Raw genomic sequence first — 23,052 nt, forward strand, 5'->3', positions numbered from 1 at the left:
TTAGAGTTAGAAAAAAAACTCAGAACTTAAAAGCGGAAAACTCTCCTCCACAATAGCTCTGTGACATTATGTAAATCAGCCCGCATGAACCTCAATTTTTTTCATCCATGTAATTGCAATGATGATATCATCTTCATCTTTCCTTCTTGGCTGGGAATTTGAGTCATTAGAATCAACTTTGACACAGGAATGATGTAAGTCTATTGGAAAACTGTTGTAAAATCCCCTTTATATACTTTAGCTGTTGATCTTCTCAGCACAGGTATTGTTTTTTTCACCTCTTACTCATTATCACTAATCTTTTTTGGACCCACTTCAGACATATATGTGTCTCTTAAACACTTTGGTAGAGAAGTAGACATAATACTGTCCTGAAATAGATGGAAAAAATTGAGGTAACACAATTACCTCAACACAATATTTTTAATACTACCATCAGTATCTTTAATATCATAACCAGAAAATAACTTCTTAAGAGTAGTACTGTATCAAATTTTATATCATTTTGTTATTCTGGTATAGAGGAAATTGTGCACATATTTTCATTATGAAGACAACAACAAAATTTTTGTTTTCAGGAAGGCTCACAATTCTGTGCAGACACATTATTTTTTATGAAAAAGTTTGTACAACAAATCATTAACTCTGAGGGTAGAATTAAAAGCACCAATGAAAGTAATTTTCGTGATGACCAGAATGTGGAATCACAAATAAGTACAACTGCAAGAATATGCATGTGCTATCCAGTGGTCCAGATGGATAGATTGTCCTGCCATTGCATTAAGCAGAAAACTTAAAGAGAATTGATTCTGGTAGAAAGAACGTGAGTTCAGCAGTAGGTATACTGAGGGGGAAGTATGTCTGTGGCATCAGAAAGGTGGTATGGATTAGACTGAAAGAACAGAAAGCATGGAGCTCAGAGATCTGTTTTGAACATCTGTACGTCTGCACTTAGTAGGAGCCAGTCTTAGAAATGAAGTCCCTGAGAAAGGATATAAAGTGGGAAAAGAAGAAGGTCTGAGATCAAATCTCTAAATCCCAACACATAAAAGATGAGAGAATGAGCCAGCTATGGAGGTAAAGTGAATTAACAAAAGTGGCTAGGCGAAAATCAAGAATGTATTTAGTTAATCATTTTAATAATTTAACAGGAAGAAGAGAGATAAAGGAGGAATGCATTTTGAGCATTAAGTACAAATGGATGAACATCATGTTATACACCCAAACACCTACATTTAATTCAAACAATAAAACAATTTATGTGTCCATAGCATCCACTAGGGAATTGAGATGCAAGGTACAGTATAAAAGAATGAGCAGGGAAAACTTCTGAAATGGCTGAGTAAGGAGCTCAATATAACCTGTCCTTGAAAAGCAACAATAAATGGACATAATTGTCAAAAACAACTACTTTAAGATTCTGGAAATAGATCAAATACATACAAAAAATTTAGAAATGTTTATTCTGGAACTACTGTAAGGATAGTAGGGAGCTCTGGTGTTTCAGCTATAGGAGGGTCTTCCATTTCTCCCCGTACAACTCTGTTACATGGAATACAGGGCAGGGCATGAGGACCTACATCTCTGCTGCCAAAGGGTCTGGTTTTATGGGTGCTTGGAAAAATCCATACCAGGGCAGACTGTTGAAAACAATAGAGAAACAATCCAGAAACAATAGCAAACAATCTGGGATGGCTAACTTCACACATATTTTAATGTCATGCTGCAGTGTGGAGCAAGCAACAGGCAAGTGGACAAGTCATAAATGTAGTAGAAGTTCTTGGGAACTTGTCTTTATAAGACAAGTTTTTTTTTCTCTTTCACATAACCAAGGTGGTCTAGATAAGCTTTCATATAACATGGTGGTCTGGAATACTGTGGGTGTGTGTATGTAAGTATTTCTGCAAATTCAGGAAAGACCATAGAAAGCCTTAGTATCTCTTTGGCTTGCTGACTATGAGACCTTGAACATACAGAAATTAAAGGCTAGAAAAGAATTGTAAGAACGTTGAACTTTGAATGTGTTTTCAAACCATCCATAGATCTATCATCAAAGAGATGCTACCAGTTCAATGACTTTAAGTACAACTGCTTTCCAGTCATTGACTGACCCTAAACTGTGTTGACCCAAAAGGAAGCCCTAGTAAGCCAGGCTTAAAAGTAAAAATAAAGACAAATGGTAATAAAAACTGAGCTGAGACTTCAGTGGCTATTCATTTGGGGAAGGGGAGACATAATCTTGAATTATCCCAAGTAAACAAACACAAGAAGGGTTAATTTGAATATATGCTTTTAACAGTATATTACCTGTGTGTATGTATGTGTGTGCGTGTGTGTGTGTGTGTGTTCAGTCATGTCCAACTCTTTGAGACCCAATGAATTGTAGCCCACCAGGCTCCTCTGTCCATGGTATTTTCCAGGCAAGAATACTGGAGTGGGCTGCCATTTCCTACAATGTTCAATTTTTAAAAAGGAAAAATAAAAATGAGATATGCAAAAGACCAGGAAATTTAAATATATGCACATGAAACAAAAAGGTAATTGCAACGTTATTGATGATGGATTAAGCAGAGAAAGAAATCAAAGAAACTGTCGTAAATATATTGAGAGAGTCAAGAAAACTGTCTGTCATATATAATGTCACTTTTGCTTTACTCGATTGGCTGAAGCAAGTCAAAAACCCACCAAGATTCAGGGGAAGGAACATAGACCCACTTCTCAATAAGAGGAGTTCCAAAGAATTAGCAGTCGTGTTTTAGAATCACGACAGTCTGCCCTCTGACTTCAATTTATTTATCTTCCTCCTATGTGTAAAATATGAGTTTCTCCTCTCCACCCAACATCCACTTAAGTTGCATTCCATTACAGCATCATACTCAAGGTCCGGCCCAGGATCTTTACATGAGGTCCCAGTACAGAAGTTTTTTGAGTGTGACTGCTTAAGTATGATTTTTGTCAATATGGACATCTGAGAATTAAAAATAAAGCATTTACACCCATGCTACCAACAAACAATGCTGAGACAGATGTAGGATAAACATAGTAGACAAGCCCATACACAAAAGAGGAAACCAAGAGACACAGCAGTCACTCAGATCAGATCAGATCAGTCACTCAGTCGTGTCCGACTCTTTGCGACCCCATGAATTGCAGCACACCAGGCCTCCCTGTCCATCACCCACTCCCGGAGTTCACTGAGACTCACGTCCATCGAGTCAGCGATGCCATCCAGCCATCTCATCCTCTGTCGTCCCCTTCTCCTCCTGCCCCCAATCCCTCCCAGCATCAGAGTCTTTTCCAATGAGTCAACTCTTCGCATGAGGTGGCCAAAGTACTGGAGTTTCAGCTTTAGCATCATTCCTTCCAAAGAAATCCCAGGGCTGATCTCCTTCAGAATGGACTGGTTGGATCTCCTTGCAGTCCAAGGGACTCTCAAGAGTCTTCTCCAACACCACAGTTCAAAAGCATCAATTCTTCAGTGCTCAGCCTTCTTCACAGTCCAACTCTCACATCCATACATGACCACAGGAAAAACCATAGCCTTGACTAGATGAACCTTTCACTGCTCAACAGTAATTCTGAAGTCAGCCAGGCAGGAATGCCACTTTCTTGGTTAGACTTAGTGCTGTTCCCTGAGATTGTTTTTATTGTGTTTGCTATTTGGATGTGAAGAAAGACTTGGAAAGACTGCAAACCCAAACTAGAGATCCCACTTATTTAACAAAACAGCTTAATGAGTTTTTGAATGTGTTAGTCGCTCAGTCATGTCCGACTCTTCCCACCAGGCTCCTCTGTCTGTGGAATTTACCAGGCATGAATGCTGGAGTGGGTAGAAGTTCTCTTTGCCATGGGATCTTCCTGATGAGGGATTGGACCCGTGTCTTTGAATAGGCAAACTTAATTACATGTGAAATGGACTGAACTGTTGTAATATGTGATAACAATGTACAGTCTTTAAACAAGATGAAAAGTATTTATCACACAATAGTCCAGGTAGTGGTCAGAGCTAGTATAGTTGCTCAATAACACTGAGGACCCCATTTGTTCTCACTTTTTAAACTACCATCCTTACAGTGTTGTGCATTCCAAGAAAAAAAAGAATACTTTGGAAAATGTAGAAAACATAAAATCACGTATATAATCAATAACATCCTTTTGTCAGACCATATTGGGTGACTCAACGATATAAAATAAAATTTTATTTTCAAATAGCATTTAGCCTTATGGAGAACTGACCCTATTAAAAGTAGAAGATGAATATAAATTTGCATTTATAACATGATCTTTAGTAAGCACACACATATACACACACACCTCTGTATATACAAAGAAAGGAAACTAAAATTACTATCATTTGTAGCATTTGTGTGCAAGTGGGAAATTGTAGGGATTTAATATTTTGAAATAAAAATACTAATTAGAAATATCCTGGATGCCCTGCTTCCTAATTTGAGAAGCCTTTTAGATATATGTAGGTACTGGTTTTAGGAGACATTACATATATGCATTTCCTTAACTGATACTTTGGTAATAATAAAACTGAGTAGACGAAAGTGTTTTACAGGTATGATTTCAAATACATCACAGGTGCTTTCTTCCTTGAATAGAATTCTGAAATGCTTTAATGATGGAAGACAGGAAGCAAAGTCTCAGCCCTGGTCATGGAACTCTTTTACATCATTTTTTTTTTTTTTCTTCTTGTTTGGTCACTCCTAACTTAAATCACTACACTGATGGGTTGAGATATGACCTGAAACCTTTTGTCCAACTGGAATCTCAGAATATGACCTTTGTTGCAAATAAGGTTTTTCAGGTATTATTAGCTAGGACAAAAATCATACTGGGTTAGGGTGGACCCTAAGTCCAGTGACAGGTGCCTTTGTAAAAAGAGGAGAGAACATAAAATAAGATAAATTCACAAAGGCTAGAAGACCATCTGACGCTACAACAGGAGCTGGAGTGCTGCAGCTGAAAGTCAAGGCAAGGACTGTGGAGACAGCAGAGCTTGGGTGAGTCAAGGAAGGATTTTCCCCTTGAACCTTTAAAGGAAATGTGGCCATGATGGTATTTTACTTGAAAGGTCTACATTCCAAAACTGTAGGAGAAAAAGAAATTTCTGTTACTTTAAACTACACTGTTTGTGGCAATTTATCATGGTAACTCAGGAAACTAATATAATTACCTTCCAGAGAAAGGAATATATTGTATTAATCTGAGATAAGTAATATGTAAGAATATTATATATATGTATATATAATATTTATAATATTATATAATATCTAAGACAAACTATTCTTTGAGATGCAAAAATGTAAATTACTTTTTAAAATCATTAATGTAACTGCTCTAAAAGATAATATTTGGGAAAGTGTTTTGTTAGCCATCAATTGCTATGCAAATGTTAGTTGTACACAAGCTTATGCATTTTAGCTTCTGACTCTATCTATAATATAAATTAGAATGATTTAATTTCCCCACCCACATTCTAAAACTTCATTAGCAGGGGTATAAATTATTTCACATACTTTAAACAATTTATCTCAATGAAGGATGAAACTTAAACATTTGAACTTATAAATCAAGACCAAGACAGAAAACATGCCACTGGCTAAATATATGAAGTTCAATATAATTTTCTCTCAGATAAATTTTTTTTCTGAGAAGGCAGAATTAATTACTAAATTAAATAAATCCCAATTAATTCAGAATGTACATAATATAAATAATTACAATTTGGATATCAATTTTGCATTGCACAAAGATTTACATTTATTTAATCATTGGTTCTTATTGGAAAAGAACAATGGGGTATTTGGAGTGGAAATTATGTCCCCAACATGTTCTGAAACATAAAAGAAAACTAATAAATATTGAAATAGTGTTATAAGTCAAGATAACAGTTTTGAAATAATAAATATTTATTGAATTTTAATGTAATATATGCAGTATATATGCATATAATGTAATATATGCAGAACATGTAGTAAGAAACAATGAGACAGCTTGTTCAGCCTTCCTTTTCAATAAAATGGAAATAATACCTTCCTCCTGAGATTGCAGTAGGATTAAATGAGATACCATAGGAGTATCTGTCATTTGTTTCAGATGCATTCCCTTTCTTTCATCTATTCTGCTAATTATTTCAGGAGTTCCACCTCTTCAGCTTGTGTGTTTCTCAATCTCCATGACTCTTGACTTCCAGCTGGGCTTGGCCAGTGACTTTCCTGGCAGGAGAAAGGACGTTGAAAGGACCATATTAACTGAGAAATTGCTCCCCCTTTTCCTCTGCTTTATGCTATGCTTTGCTAAGTCACTTCAGTCGTGTCCAACTCTTAGCGACCCCATGGACTGCAGCCTACCAGTCTCCTCCATCCACGGGATTTTCCAGGCAAGAGTACTGGAGTGGGGTGCCATTGCCTTCTCCATCCTCTGCTTTAGTCAGTAGCTTTGGAAGTAACTCTGTCTCCTTGGTGGTTTCAGTGCCACTGGGCAGTGCTAAGTTATTTGGATCCTGATCAAATAGACATTACAGGCATACATTGTTATGCAAAATATTGTACATGCCTGCCTGCTCAGTTGCTTCAGCTGCATCTGACTCTTTGTGACCCTATGGATTATAGCTCGCCAGACTCCTCAGTCCCTGGGTTCTCTAGGCAAGAATACTGGAGTGGGTTGCCATACTCTTCTCCAGGGGATCTTCCCAACCCAAGGATTGAACCTGAGTCTCATACATTGCAGGTATTGTATGCCTATATATTAATTTTAGCTTCTAATTTCATCCATAATGTACCTTGGAAATATTTATCTCCCTACTTACCACACATTCTGAAGCCAGTAATTACCAATGTGGTATTTTTCCAGGAATTTATCATCCTAATCGTTCCCTCCTTATCTGTTAATATTCTTTTTAGATATGTTATTATTAATAGAACTAACTCCAGTAACTCAGAAGTAATGTTAATACTTTAGCATCTCAATTCCCAGTATGAGTGGAAATACATTAGTATTTAAACAAAATTTTTACCCTCCTGCTCCATGATTCTATCCTATCCTGTTTCCACTTGCTGTTCATTTCCATTTTTGCTGTTATTTCTCTTATTCTCCCACTTTCTCTCCTTGCTTATAAACAAGCACTGTTGCCATCTGTCCTACCAACATAATTGGGTTTCCATAAAGGCAGAATAAGCATCTGCATCTATTAGTGGTTTGTAAACTGTAAAGATGTGCTCACACCTTAGTGTATCATTTTGCAGCAGCTTTTCTTTTTTCCTTCCCCATGAAAACCACTGACTTTCCCCAAGATTCATTCTCAGTGCTTTGTATTTTGCCGTACAAAATAGATTACCCATTAATTTTATGTGACTGAATCTCAATTTTCTTTCTAATTGTGACATGGTTGGCAACTATCTACTCACAATTCTTACTTGAAGTTTTTTTTACTACCTCCTCATTCTCATATGGGATTTCCCAAGTGGCGTTAATGGTAAAGAACCCGATTGCCAATGCACTGGGTGTAAGAGAGCAGGTTGGATCCCTGGGGTGGGGAAGATCCCTTGGAGGAGAACATGGCAACCCACTCCAGGATTCTTGCCTGGAGAATCCCATGAACAGAGGAACATGGTGGGCTACAGTCCGTGGGGTTGCAGAGTCGGACACAACTGAATGATTTTCATTTTCACTTTTATTCCCATAAGTTCCAAAAGCAAGCTGCACCTATCGCTCCAAAACTGATATATTGGGCTCCATTGTCTAAGTTATCAACATAAAATTTTCCTCCTTTTTTCTTACGTCCTTTATTCCTACCTTCAAACACCTAGATTTATTGATTCTTCTTCCCTTCTCTCTTTTGTGCTTTCTTCCTTTTGCTGTTGTTTGAGTTTGGGTGTGTCATTTCTGTTGATTTTTCCTTTTATCATTTATTTTAAAGATTTACTGAATGTGTGCAATTGTTTTGCTTTTGTATCAGTCAGAATCAGTCAGGAAATCACCATTGATGTCAGTTAGTTACACGTGGAAATTTCAAATAGCAAACTGGTTTGGGAGAGCTAAAAAGACAACACAAAATGTTGCAACAGGAATTAGCAACAGCAGAATGCTACCATCACTGTGTAGACTGGAGGTAAAAGGGGAGAAGAGTTCAGTCCTCTTTTATTAATATTATAACTGAAAATCCTGAATTTAATTTTAGGTACCACATTATAAGAAGGATATTAAAAGTTAAGAAAATGGCTATTATGAGAGTGAGATGGCTGGAAAATGTCAAGTGAATAATTTTTGAGAGAACTATATCAGCTTGCCTAAAGAATAGGTGTACTGGTGGCATTGAGAAGGATACAATGATCATGGTTCCAAATATTAATGGAAATGTATATAGTCCTGGAAGAAGTAAGAAGTTTATGACATTGATTTTGGTCAGTGTGAAGCCTGATACTGGAATAATTAATGCTGCCCCAAAATATGCTTTGCCTTGAAAATAATGAATACACTATCACAAGCTTGATATTGGAGTATTCACACAGAGACTGAGATAAATAATATTAGCATTGTGAAGGAGTAAAAGCGATTAACTTAAGTTCTTGCCAAATTTTAAAGTTTAACATTGATGGAGAAGAATATCAAATAAGTACAAATTGATTTGTTTAGATTTTCAAATGCTGCGGAAAATTAAGTCAAGATGATCCCCTCTTTTTTTTTGATGAAGGATAATTTCATTGACTTCCATGAATGCATTTATTTATGCAATTATCTGTACAAAACCAAGTTGGCAAATAGAACTGTTGCTATTGATTACTAAATAATGAGAAAAATCATTATAGGGAAGGAATATAAAAAGGAATGAACTTTTGCAAACTCTAGAAGTAGCCAAATATGCTTACAAGCAGTAAAGACAGAATATTGAACTAAGTAGAGAAACAAAGATTTTACATAAAATGGGATGATTAGGTGACACAAATGATGCAAAGAAGAGTGTGGATAGAGACCTAATCTTGCCAACCAAGAGCGAGTCAAGGAAAAACAATGTGACTCTATTAGCAAGATGGATCTTCAATTCTCCTACCATAAATGTGGAAAAGAAGTGAAAACTCTCCTTCCCATTTGCCATGAAATAATATCCATTTGGCTTCATTTCTGAGAGCTCTTTGGCCTTTCAGCTTCATTTCACATCTTATCCAAGCCACTTATAATCTTCAAGGATAAACCCTAAGGAACTTCATAAAAAGGCAGGTAGGGGGCAAATTGGGGAGGATCAGATATGCACTTTGTAGACATTTGAGGAAAGGATGGAAATAATAATACACACACAAACACACACACACAAACACACACTCAAACTGTTTACATTAGGAAGAAGAAGGTAAAATTGACTTCAGTCTTCAGTAAATAGAGTTCTTATTTTTGAGGATGGCAAAGGTAGATACGATTTTGAGTTTGCAGAGAGCATGGCTGCTGGGAATAAGCATTATGAGAAGTTCATGTAGTTGAGTAAGAAGATTACTGAGCATCACTCAGGAAATGATTGAAGACATAACGTGTAACATTGTAACAGGCCAAAATTTCATGGCTTGCTATCTTCCCCTATTGAAAATTTTCATGTCTACATAAGGAATAAGGAATGAAAATAAAACTGATATTTAAAAAGCAATCAAGTTTTTACCAATAGGAAAATGATTTCTTCACAGAAATTGTTTTAGAAAAAAGTTGAGAATAGGGGAGTTTGGAGACGCCTGGATACAAAAGGAACAGAGAAGGAAAGATACAAAATATAGAGATGAAGGGACAGTTCACGTTAAATAGATTATCAGCTCTATCACACAGTTACATATTAACCTGCATTTTAAAAACACAGAGTACAAGAACATATTCTAAGACACATGAAAATATTCTGGTCACTTCAACTTTGCCTCCTTTCAATTCAGTGGGTTTATAATTACAATTTAACAGTATACTTGTGGATTTTTTTAATCATTCTGATAGAATGTTGTGAGTTTGAGAGGAAGTTGATGATAACACCTCTCAATCTGTGTAAACAAAACTTATCTTGATAGTTTACACAGCCTTTATCAGCCCCAAAATTTCCAATGCATTTAGAAATATCTGTTAGACTCATTTTGATTAAGGTTCCTTTTAAAATATAATTGTACAGTAGTACATTTTGATGCCTTTTCTGTATGCTCGGTAAAAGAAATAAGCTTCTACTATCAAAAATATAGACATTAAAATGTTAATAGTTGTTATATTTATCTGCTTGAATTTAAAATTTTTGAAGAAATCATTCTTTAGTCTATATTTTCCAAATTATTTTTTGAGCATACATACTTTTTAGAAATATGTTAATACTTAAATATGTGTATATAACATATTCTCTCTATATGTACATGTGTTTGTGTATATATGTAAACAGTAATGTAAGTGATTTAAAAAAAAGATTCTGTATTTCAGACTAGTGAGCAAAACGGGACAAAAATGAAAGGGGTTCTCAAAGTTTTAATGTGATGCTGAAGCTCCAATACTTTGGCCACCTGATGCGAAGAGCTGAGTCATTGGAAAAGACCCTGATGCTGGGAAAGATTGAAGGCAGGAGGAGAAGGGGATGACAGTGGATAAGATGGTTGGATGGCATCACTGACTCGATGGACATGAGTTTGAGCAAGCTCCAGGAGTTGGTGATGGGCAGGGAAGCCTGGCGTGCTGCAGTGAATGGGGTCGCAAAGAGGTGGACACCACTGACCGACTGAACTGAACTGAACTGATGTGGTCCTATCTGGATGAACATAAACTGTAGTCAGAACTGGGCTAATGAAGAGAATAATGTGTGATGTTCAACAACTATAAGTAAGTGTGAGGGCCAGAAGAAATGAAGCTTTTGATTCTGAGAGTGGCACACCTATTCAAAATTTTGGAGCACAAGAAGTGGACTATAATAATGTTGATAAAATTGAAGGTATCCTGGTCAATAGCAGGCATGGACTTTAGAAAAACAATCTTCTAAAAGCTGAGGAAAAACTAGATAGATTATCTAGCTAACAAAACAAGATAATTAGAAGCAGAAGTTAAGTTTTATAGAAAAAAAAATGAAGAGAATCACATTTGACAAGGTAAATTTGCTTTTCTCTTACATTTCTGAGCCTGTCTATAAAATAATTTTAAAACTTTTGAAAACTGGTACATCCTTTCTGTCAGTCTAGAATATTTGATTCTGGACAGTTAGAGTAGCAAAACAATTTGGAGTAGCAGAAATGGTAAAGGAATTTTAATGTTTAAGACATACCTGCTAATATGCCAAACGTGTGTGATTATATAGAATCATGATCGTGCTCCAAAAGTAGGAAGCTAAATCCCATTAATGGACTGTTTTCTAAAAGAGCAAACTGAAGTAAGAGGAAACCCTTGATTCATTTTGATATCTGGCAAAACTAATACAATTATGTAAAGTTTAAAAATAAAATAAAATTAAAAAAAAAAACTCGTTAGAAGAACAGCATAATTATAGTAAGTTCAGTTTCAAATATAAAGGTCAATCCCCAAAATCCAAAAGTTCCCTGATGGAATTTGTCTTGAAAATATTAGACAATCTGTTGTGAAACAATATTGTTGCCTGTATGAAGAACTATGTTCACGCCAAACAGCTCATAAGCAGATCATTAACAAACTAAACAGAGAAGCAAATGATGGGATCCCCTAAGGAGATAAGGCTCAGAAATTCTTTTGTATTTAACCCATCAGGTAGTCCCATACAAAGACACCATCTGTCCAGTGAATTAAAATGGATTTTGGGTTTCAAATGATATAGGAAACAACAATCCAAATTCATGTGAAAGTAAAAGTACTCCTTCTCTTTCTAATTCTAAAATGAAAACATATTTTTTCCTTAGGGCAATTGGTTATGATGTGTGTAGACTAGCCTGAAATGAATAGCATGCTAAAATACATGAATATAAGGGAGACTTCTGAATAAAAAATTAATCATATCCACCTTTACATTCTAACTGCCCAAATCCAGTTAGACCACAGTGCAGAAGATTGAGTTAATCATAGTCCTCTGTTCTTGTAACAATATCATAAGCACCCAATGCACCTTCTCTTGACTATTAATTTGATTTTATTTACAAATAATTCTCCCATCCATTTCTCATCCTACCATGAACTATATTGGTAGATTCATTTGTTCATGCAAAATGTGATTAGTAATAATTGTTTTATTAACATACCATAAGTAGAGTAATGCTCAAAATTCTCCAAGCCAGGCTTCAAAAATACGTGAACCGTGAACTTCCGGATGTTCAAGCTGGTTTTACAAAAGGCAGAGGAACCAGAGATCAAATTGCCAACATCCACTGTATCATGGAAAAAAGGAAGAGAGTTCCAGAAAAACATCTCTTTCTGCTTTAGTGACTATGCCAAAGCCTTTGACTGTGTGGATCCCAAGAAACTGTGGAAAATTCTTCAAGAGATGGGAACACCAGACCACCTGACCTGCCTCTTGAGAAACCTATATGCAGGTCAGGAAGCAACAGTTAAAACTAGACATGGAACAACAGACTGGTTCCAAATAGGAAAAGGAGTATGTCAAGGCTGTATATTGTCACCCTGCTTATTTAACTTATATGCAGAGTACATCATGAGAAACACTGGACTGGAAGAAGCACAAGCTGGAATCAAGATTGCTGGGAGAAATATCAATAACCTCAGATATGCAGATAGCACCACCCTTATGGCAGAAAGTGAAGAGGAACTAAAAAGCCTCTTGATGAAAGTGAAAGAGGAGAGTGAAAAAGTTGGCTTAAAGCTCACTGGTGTATAGAACAGTCTTTTAGACTCTGTGGGAGAGGGAGAGGGTGGGATGATTTGAGAGAATGGCATTGAAATATGTATAATATCATATATGAAACGAGTCACCAGTCCAGGTTCGATGCACTATACCGGATGCTTGGGGCTGGTGCACTGGGACGACCCAGAGGGATGGTATGGGGAGGGAGGAGGCAGGAGGGTTCAGGATGGGGAACACATGTATACCTGTGGCAGATTCATTTTGATATATGGCAAAACCAATACAATATTGTAAAGTTAAATAAAATAAAATTAAAAAAAAAAAAAAGCTCAACATTCAGAAAACTAAGATCATGGCATCTGGTCCCATCACTTCATGGGAAATAGATGGGGAAACAGTGGAAACAGTGTCAGACTTTATTTTGGGGGGCTCCAAAAATCACTGCAGATGGTGATTGGAGCCATGAAATTAAAAGACGCTTACTCCTTGGAAGGAAAGTTATGACCAACCTGGAGAGCATATTAAACAGCAGAGATATTACTTTGCCAACAAAGGTCTGTCTAGTTAAAGCTATGGTTTTTCCAGTGGTCATGTATGAATGTGAGAGTTGGACTCTGAAGAAAGCTGAGCGCCAAAGAATTGATGCTTTTAAATTGTGGTGTTGGAGAAGACTCTTGAGAGTCCCTTGAACTCCAAGGAGATCCAACCAGTCCATTCTAAAGGAGATCAGTCCTGGGTGTTCTTTGGAAGGACTGATGCTAAAGCTGCAATACTTTGGGCACCTCGTGCGAAGAGTTGACTCGTTGGAAAAGACCCTCATGCTGGGAGGGATTTGGGGCAGGAACAGAAGGGGATGACAGAGGATGAGATGGCTGGATGGCATCACCGACTCGATGGACATGCGTTTGAGTGAACTCCAGGTTTGGTGATGGACAGGGAGGCCTGGTGTGCTGCAATTCATGGGGTCGCAAAGAGTTGGACACGACTGAGTGACTGAACTGAACTGAAGGTAATTTTTACTATGTCTCATTTTTTTCTTTTTTATTTCATTGAGACATATTTTAAAGGTCAGTTCATGAGACTAAACTATATCTGGTCAATTACTTTTAACTTAATGATATAGTGTGATGTTTTCCCCTACATTTTTCCCAGTGTCTTTCCCAATGATAAGTACCTAGATTCCTACCATATAATTAATACGTACCACAAACATTATTGCAAGGAATATTTTTTGTGCACAGCACTTAATAGATTTTTGTGAGTGATATATATATATACACACACATATGTATATATGATGGAATTCCTTGTTCATAAGATAATGTATAATATTTTATTTTTAGGTTGGCTTTTATCATATTGCTTGCTAAAATGACTGCACCTGTTTATATTCCTGATAGGTACACAAATGTTTGTATGTGCCCAAATTCCCACAAACAACATTATCGGTTTTCTAAGTTTTTGCAACTAAGTATAAAAACTATAAAGTTATAAAGTGTGTGCTTAATCTCTCTCTCTTTTCTATCAGTTCACTCTTATCCTGATTGCTGATAAATATGATTGTCCCTTAACCTTATGGCTTTACTTTTTAGTGAATTACCTAATTGAAAATTGTACATTGAGATTAAGATTGTCTTTGTAATATGAAGCTTTAATGATAATTCTAAGGGAAGATTGAATGTTTGTGAATATCAAAGAAGGCATCATTGCTTAAAATGATGCAGAACCGAAGAGAATGCATTGCCTGGTAGTTAAAAGACCCACACTGCCTGAGTCAGTTTCCCTATTCTCTGTGCTTTACTAGTTGTACCATCTTTGCACATTGGTGCAGTTTTCTCTTTTAAAAAGTAGGCGTGATATTGATATTAGTACCCACTTCATAGAGTTCTTAAAGAGACTAAGTTAAATCATATACAGAACAGACTAAAAACAAAGCTCAATCCTGGGGAGAACTGAATAAATGAATGTTTTAAGAACAAGTTACTCTCAATTTTTCATTAATAATTTTAGATTTTTTCTCATTTTCTAAAGACAGTTTTACCTACTAGGTAATGTTATTAATTAAGTAAATATTAATGAAGGGACATAAACTGCATTCAACATGCCTCAGATATTCACATCAGCCTCATTTGGACATTTTGTTATGTAGTAAAATTTCTGTCTTTATTTCATAGCTCAGATAAACAGAGCTGAAACTGAGAAGCCTGAAATCTGTTCTCTGAGCATCTTCCATATATTTGTGAGATGTTCTGATTAGATACATTTATTGAAAAGGTTACCAGGATAACAGATGCTATCTGAAAATGTTATCTTAAAAGTTAACTAAATAATGCACTCCAGAAAGGCAAGCCATTCACCAGCCATTTGTAAATTCTTGCATCTCAATCTCCTCCACACTTGCTTAATTTATCTTCAGGCATTTTTTAATCTATAGGCAAAATATCAGTTGCAAAGGTTAATATCTCTCTTGTTCCTAATTAGATGAAATATGCCACCTCTAGCTATGAATTTAGTTCAGATATTTCATGTCTTATGGTGCTCATAAATTAAATGCGTTCAGGGAAAACTATATAGAATTATGGACTGCCTTACAAAAATCTGTTTACATAATTTTATGAGCAGCTGTTGAAATTCTTAAAAAAAAAAAGGTACGCTTTTCATAAAGATTTTTTTTTCCTCCGCTTTAGTAGGAAAAAAAAGAATAATTGAGAAAACTTTGTCAAAGAAGCATATTTTTAGGCCAACAGCTTAAATAAAAGTGAAATCAAACCTGTTGTCTCAATAGCAAGGGTTTATTTTAGAGTTTTTGTTTCAATAAGGGTATAATTTGTTAAACATTGGACATAGTTACTTTTAATTAACTATGTGTTAATTTTTATTCTGAAAATTGAAATATTTCATTCTTATAAAACTAAGAGGGGAACTAGAAATAGACTTTATGAAAGCATGAAAACTAAGGTCTGGCGACTGGCCAAAACCCACGGTTTAATTGACCAGGAAATGTCTTCACCTCCACCACAGCTGCTCAGTTCTCTCCGACTCCTTGGATAAACTAATTTTGCCTCTTTTTGAGATTTTTAGTATATATCAACTGGCCAAATGTTTTTGAGTTCACAACTTTCTAGTAATCACTGAAACCATGTTACAATGTCTTCTAGTGACCAGGCATAGGATGTAGTGTTAATCAGAAAGAATAAGGTAGGCCTGATGTTCTCCTCATATTTACAAAAATACCAATTTGTGTAAATTTAAAAACAGTGGTTTGGACTCTGTGCTCTCACTGTCAAGGGCCTGGGCTTAATCCTTGGTCAGGAAACTAAGATCCTGCAAACCACAGTGCAGACAATAAATAAATATATGATAATAATACTACTAAAAACAAAGTGTCAGATCTACTTGTCCCTGTCTCTCTCTCCCACAGATAACTCTTTTTCCCATTCTCTCCTTGCCCTTTATTTTCATACCCATGGAGAGAAATCAAAGACACAAATAAATGCAATCATGTGTAAACAGATACTCCCAGAGTTATAGCATCTTCTCAGAGGTGCAAGTGAAATCTAGCCTAGACATTCTAATCTTATAGGTTCTGTGATCCCCCAAACCCATTAAAAGAGACATTAACAGGTTTTGACCTTATTAGTTCTTTCTAAGTCCTACATGGTTGCTTTGAAATGACATAAGTGGTTCACAAGTACCTGATGTCCAATTAAATCTATTTTCAGTTCCAGAGGGAAAAATAATCTTAGGGTCACATGGAGCACTACTAAATTGCTTAGGCTGTTCTAGAAAAGAATGAGAGAAATCAAAATTCCATGGGAGTTATGAATTGTCATAGATGAATTTGAAGTATTAGTAGCAAAGTGTTCATAACTAACAGACTAATGTGTGTGTGCTCATTCGCTCAGTTGAGTCCAACTCTTTGTGACCCCATGGACTCTAGCCTACCATGCTCCTCTGTCCATGGAATCCTTAAGACAGGAATACTGGTGTGGGTTGCCATTCTCTTCTCAGGGGATCTTCTCAACCTAGGCAGCAAACCCAGGTCTCCTGCACTGCAGGCAGATTCTTTATAAACTATGTACATGCAGATGACACCACCCTTATGGCAGAAAGTGAAGAGGAACTAAGAAGCCTCTTGATGAAAGTGAAAGAGGAGAGAGAAAAAGTTGGCTTAAAACTCGACATTCAGAAAACGAAGATCATGGCATCTGGTCCCATCACTTCATGGGAAATAGATGGGGAAACAGTGGAAACAGTGTCAGACTTTATTTTTGGGGGCTCCAAAATCACTGCAGATGGTGATTGCAGCCATGAAATTAAAACACGCTTGCTCCTTGGAAGAGAAGTTATGACCAACCTAGATAGCATATTCAAAAGCAGAGACATTACTTTGCCAGCAGAGGTCCCTCTAGTCAAGGCTATGGTTTTTCCGGTGGTCATGTATGGATGTGAGAGTTGGACTGTGAAGAAAGCTGAGCGCCAAAGAATTGATGCCTTTGAACTGTCGTGTTGGAGAAGACTCTTGAGAGTCCCTTGCACTCCAAGGAGATCCAACCAGTCCATTCTGAAGAAGATCAGCCCTGGGATTTCTTTGGAAGGAATGATGCTAAAGCTGAAACTCCAGTACTTTGGCCACCTCATCCAAAGAGTTGACTCACTGGAAAAGACTCTGATGCTGGGAGAGATTGGGGGCAGGAGGAGAAGGGGACGACAGAGGATGAGATGGCTGGATGGCATCGCTGACTTGATGGATGTGAGTCTGAGTGAACTCTGGGAGTTGGTGATGGACAGGGAGGCCTGGCGTGCTGCGATTCATGGGCTTGCAAGGAGTCAGACACGACTGAGCGACTGAACTGACTGACTGACTGACATGGAGTATGACCAGAATGGAAACCTTTTGTTTCTCTCACTAGGAGAATGGATGCAAAGAGACAGGGATTACACATTACTAAAAGTAGAGGTAGGGGTATATATCCTGGGCTCTACTACTTGGATTTGAATCATGTGTGTATGTGAGCTAAGTTGCTTCAGTTATGTCTGACTCTTGGGACCCTATGGCCTCTGGCCCAAAAGGCTCCTTTGTCCATGGGATTCTCCAGGTAAGAACACTTGAGTGGTGTGCCATGCCCTCCTCTAGGGGATCTTCCCAACCCAGAGATCAAATCCCTGTCTGTTAGGTCTCCTGCATTGGTAGGCAGATACCTTACCACTTGTGCCACTGTTGCTAGGCAAAATTTTGGCCTTCTCTGCCCATCAAGTCCAAATAAAAAAAATGTAGAGACAGAGTTTGAAGGAAATAGAAAGGTGGCTTTAATTCTCAGCTAGTGGAGAGGGGAAGGCAATAAGCTCATGCCTCAAGAACTGTGCCCCCGCTTTATGAATCTAGGGGCTTATTTAAGGCAAGGGCTCGCAGTCAGGAGTCAGTGATGAGGAACAAATGTGATAGGGTCTTGATTTCTTCCTCTTGCATTATTTCAGAGATAGTCATAGACTGGCATCAGTAACCCAGTAAATCAATCTGGCAGTTTGGTACTCTGCAGTCTTCTTTCTGATATGTAACTTACAAGGGGAAGGATGTTGTAAGGGTACACCAGATACAGGATGTATTAAGTGGAGAGTCAAAGGAAAATGTGAATTATAGCTCCTTCAGATTTAGGAAGCAGAAAAGCAAACTTAGTTACAAGCATGCAGAGTTAGAAACAGTTAAGGTTAAAAAAAAAAAAAAGGAATATTCAGGCCTGCTCACTGTTCGTTCTGCTTCTTTGTTCACAGGAAAGGGAAAGAGAAAAACTTATTCCTCTTTTTTTTTTTTTTCTTTTCACTGCCATACCCCCTGCGAAACCCTTTTGAATCACGGTGTCCCACTTATGAGCTTTGAGAACTCAGAACACTTGCACCTAAACTTTCTCATCTGTAAATGAGAGAAATATAGCATAGGTAAACACAAACAACAGTGCCTAGACCAAAGAAATCACATGTACATATTTGCTCAATGAATATATGCTCTGATTTGCATTTTCACATAATAACTTGATGAGATTATTTGAAAATTCTTTCTTAGATAAATATTCATTTTCTGTAATTCCAAGTGTAGGAATCTGAACTTTGAGGTTTAGAAAATTGCCTAAACTCATGGAAAACTAGGATTCAAACAGGTTATTTTGATTCTAAGCCCAATACATTTGGTTATCTTGTTGTTGTTGTGTTGTTAAATCTCAAAAAAAATAGGCCCCGAGGTCTGATTTTTTCTTTTTTTTTTTTAACATAAGGATGAACATCCGTGTTTTCCTCCAGTGATACTCAAACAAAGGCTGCTAAACTTGGTCACTGGAGAAGGAAATGGCAACCCACTCCAGTGTTCTTGCCTGGAGAATTCCATGGACAGAGGAGCCTGGCAGGCTACAGCCCATGGGGTTGCAAGAATTGGACATGACTTAGAGACTAAACCACCAAACTCAGAGGCCAAGTTACCCCCAAACAAATGGGGTGTGGGGGAGACACAATAGGGCAGGGAACAGGTGTGCTTGTGCACATAATAGTGAATATTTTGAACTTATTCTTGCAGTCTCTTCAGACTGCTTGGATAATACCTGCTTTACATGATTTTTACATTAGAAACATATCCCAGGTCCAATTTCTAGCTCATTTTCTAGCTGACTTTGTCAGCATTTCTCACAAAAATGTTTAGTAATCCTGATGCTAAAGTTCTGCCTCTGTGCACCCATGCTAAATCCAATCTCAAAGACAAGAGTTTTGGGTGGAATAGAGAAGAATAGCTTTATTGCTTTGCCAGATAAAAGGGGGACACATCCTCCTACCCCAAAAAGCTGTTTGCTCCAACCTGGGAGGCTTTGATGAGGAGTTTTATAGTACTGATTCAAGGGTGGTGTTGCTGATAAGATTACGGTGTGTGTGTGCCTGCACTCCTTTGTTCTGGTCTTAGGTTATCTTCTTGATGAGCTTCTTTGGTTACTTTAATGTAACCTCAGGTAGTTTTCCTCTGGTATGAAGAGTGCTGACATCTTCAAGAGCTTCAGTTCAGTTCAGTTCAGTCACTCAGTCATGTCCAATTCTTTGTGACCCCATGGACGGCAGCACACCAGGCTTCCCTGTCCATCACCAACTCCCAGAGCTTGCTCAAACTCATATCCCATAGTCGGTGATGCCATCCAACCATCTCATCCTCTGCTGTCCCCTTCTCCTCCTGCCTTCAATCTTTCCCAGCATCAGGGTCTTTTCTAATGAGTTAGTTCTTCGCATCAGGTAGCCAAAGTATTGGAGCTTCAGTTTTAGCATCAGTCCTTCCAATGAATATTCAGGACCAATTTCCTTTAGGGTTGACTGGTTTGATCTCCTTGCAGTCCAAGGGACTCTCAAGAGTCTTCAACACCACAGTCAAAAGCATCAATTCTTTGGTGCTCAGCTTTCTTAAAGGGCTTAAAGACATTGTTATAGGTATCCCCTGAGGTGATACCAGGATCCTGCCCCAAGGCTGCACTATGGTTTCTTGTCTTTGTATCCCTTCCCTTCTTGGACTAACAACCATTCAAATCTGCCCTTTGGAACTCAGGAAAGGTCATGGAGTCTGGAGTATGTTTCCTATAAGTAACAGGAGACAGAAAGACAGTGCCCAGAAGCCCCACAGAGTCCTGCTTGTTTTCAGTCCCTATGTTAAAATCACGTCAGTGACAATTTGACAATGACTTTTGTAGCATTTAAAATGCTAGGAGTTCATGTGTCTGTAAAAGGAATTTCTAAAAAATATTGTGTGAGCATAACATAGAGAAATAATTGTCTTTCAGTGCCTGAGGCATGCTCTCACCAATCCAATTTTAAACTAGAAACAAAACACAGAGCAGAGGGGTAATAACAGCCATGTTTTAGAAGATGAGGCAGAACTGTTAGATGATTTGAGGAATGTCTATAGATTGCGGCTTTTTTTTTTCCAAGCTGGGCCCAAGGGAGGAGAACCATGAAAATAAAAAAATGAACTGAATATGAACTAATATCATTTCAACAGGCTGAAAGCTGACACTAAAATAAAATGTGTTGCAGTAAAAAATACAAAAAGGAAATAATATGAATGGCTTTCTAAATGGAGGTATGAAAGAAGCATCACTATACACATGGCATACATCTGATTTCTTATAGTATAAGGAATGCTCTTGTATCAGATGAATTCCCAGAAAGCTGAATCCAGGAGAAATATTAGCATAAATTCAATCTAATCTATTTTTTTGTAAATGAGAACATGAACAGAGAATTTGCAAAAATTTATGCCTGCTATATAGAAAGTTTACTTTATTCAACAACCTCTTCAAACAACATAAGAGAAGACTCTACACATGGACATCACCAGATGGTCAACACCGATCAGATTGATTATATTCTTTGCAGCCAAAGATGGAGAAGCTCTATACAGTCAGCAAAAACAAGACCGGGAGCTGACTGTGGCTCAGATCATGAACTCCTTATTGCCAAATTCAGACTTAAATTGAAGAAAGTACGGAAAACCACTAGACCATTCAGGTATGACCTAAATCAAATCCCTTATGATTATACAGTGGAAGTGAGAAATAGATTTAAGGGACTATATCTGATAGATAGAGTGCCTGATGAACTATGGACAGAGGTTTGTGACATTGTACAGGAGACGGATCAAGACCATCCCCATGGAAAAAAATGCAAAAAAGCAAAATGACTGTCTGAGGAGGGCTTACAAATAACTGTGAAAAGAAGAGAAGTGAAAAGCAAAGGAGAAAAGGAAAGATATAAGCATCTGAATGCAGAGTTCCAAAGAATAGCAAGGAGAGATAAGAAAGCCTTCCTCAGCGATCAATGCAAAGATATAGAGGAAAACAACAGAATAGGAAAGACTAGAGATCTCTTCAAGAAAATTAGAGAGAGATACCAAGGGAACAAAGATGGGCTTGATAAAGGACAGAAATGGTATGGACCTAACAGAAGCAGAAGATATGAAGAAGAGGTGGCAAGAATACACAGAAGAACTGTACAAAAAAGATCTTCATGACCAAGATAATCACGATGGTGTGATCACTTAGATCCAGACATCCTGGAATGTGAAGTCAAGTGGGCCTTAGAAACCATCACTACAAACAAAGCTAGTGGAGGTGATGGAATTCCAGTTGAGCTATTCCAAATCCTGAAAGATGATGCTGTGAAAGTGCTGCACTCAATATGCCAGCAAATTTGGAAAACTCAGCAGTGGCCACAGGACTGGAAAAGGTCAGTTTTCATTCCAATCCCAAAGAAAGGCAATGCTAAAGAATGCTCAAATACTGCACAATTGCACTCATCTCACACAATAGTAAAGTGATGCTCAAAATTCTCCAAGCCAGGCTTCAGCAATATGTGAAGCATGAACTTCCAGATGTTCAAGCTGGTTTTAGAAAAGGCAGAGGAACCAGAGATCAAATTGCCAACATCCGCTGGATCATCGAAAAAGCAAGAGAGTTCCAGAAAAACATCTATTTCTGCTTTATTGACTATGCCAAAGCCTTTGACTGTGTGGATCACAAGAAACTGTGGAAAATTCTTCAAGAGATGGGAATACCAGACCACCTGACCTGCCTCTTGAGAAACCTGTATGCAGGTCAGGAAGCAACAGTTAGAACTGGACAGGGAACAACAGAATGGTTCCAAATAGGAAAAGGAGTATGTATATTGTCACCTGTGTATTTAACTTATATGCAGAGTACATCATGAGAAATGCTGGGCTGGAAGAAGCACAAGCTGGAATCAAGATTGCCAGGAAAAATATCAATAACCTCAGATATGCAGATGACACCACCCTTATGGCAGAAAGTGAAGAGAAACTAAAAAGCCTCTTGATGAAAGTGAAAGTGGAGAGTGAAAAAGTTGGCTTAAAGCTCAACATTCAGAAAACTAAGATCATGGCATCTGGTCCCATCACTTCAAGTCAAATAGATGGGGAAACAGTGAAAACAATGTCAGACTTTATTTTTTTGGGCTCCAAAATCACTGCAGATGGTGACTGCAGCCATGAAATTAAAAGACGCTTACTCCTTGGAAGGAAAGTTATGACCAACCTAGATAGCATATTCAAAAGCAGAGACATTACTTTGCCAACAAAGGTCTGTCTAGTCAAGGCTATGGTTTTTCCAGTGGTCATGTATGGACGTGAGAGTTGGACTGTGAAGAAAGCTGAGTGCCGAAGAATTGATGCTTTTGAACTGTGGCGTTAGAGAAGACTCTTGAGAGTCCCTTGGACTGCAAGGAGAGCCAACCAGTTCATTCTAAAG

The sequence above is a fragment of the Bubalus bubalis genome, chromosome 22 (assembly GCF_019923935.1).
Source record: "Bubalus bubalis isolate 160015118507 breed Murrah chromosome 22, NDDB_SH_1, whole genome shotgun sequence".
Lineage (NCBI taxonomy): Eukaryota > Metazoa > Chordata > Mammalia > Artiodactyla > Bovidae > Bubalus > Bubalus bubalis.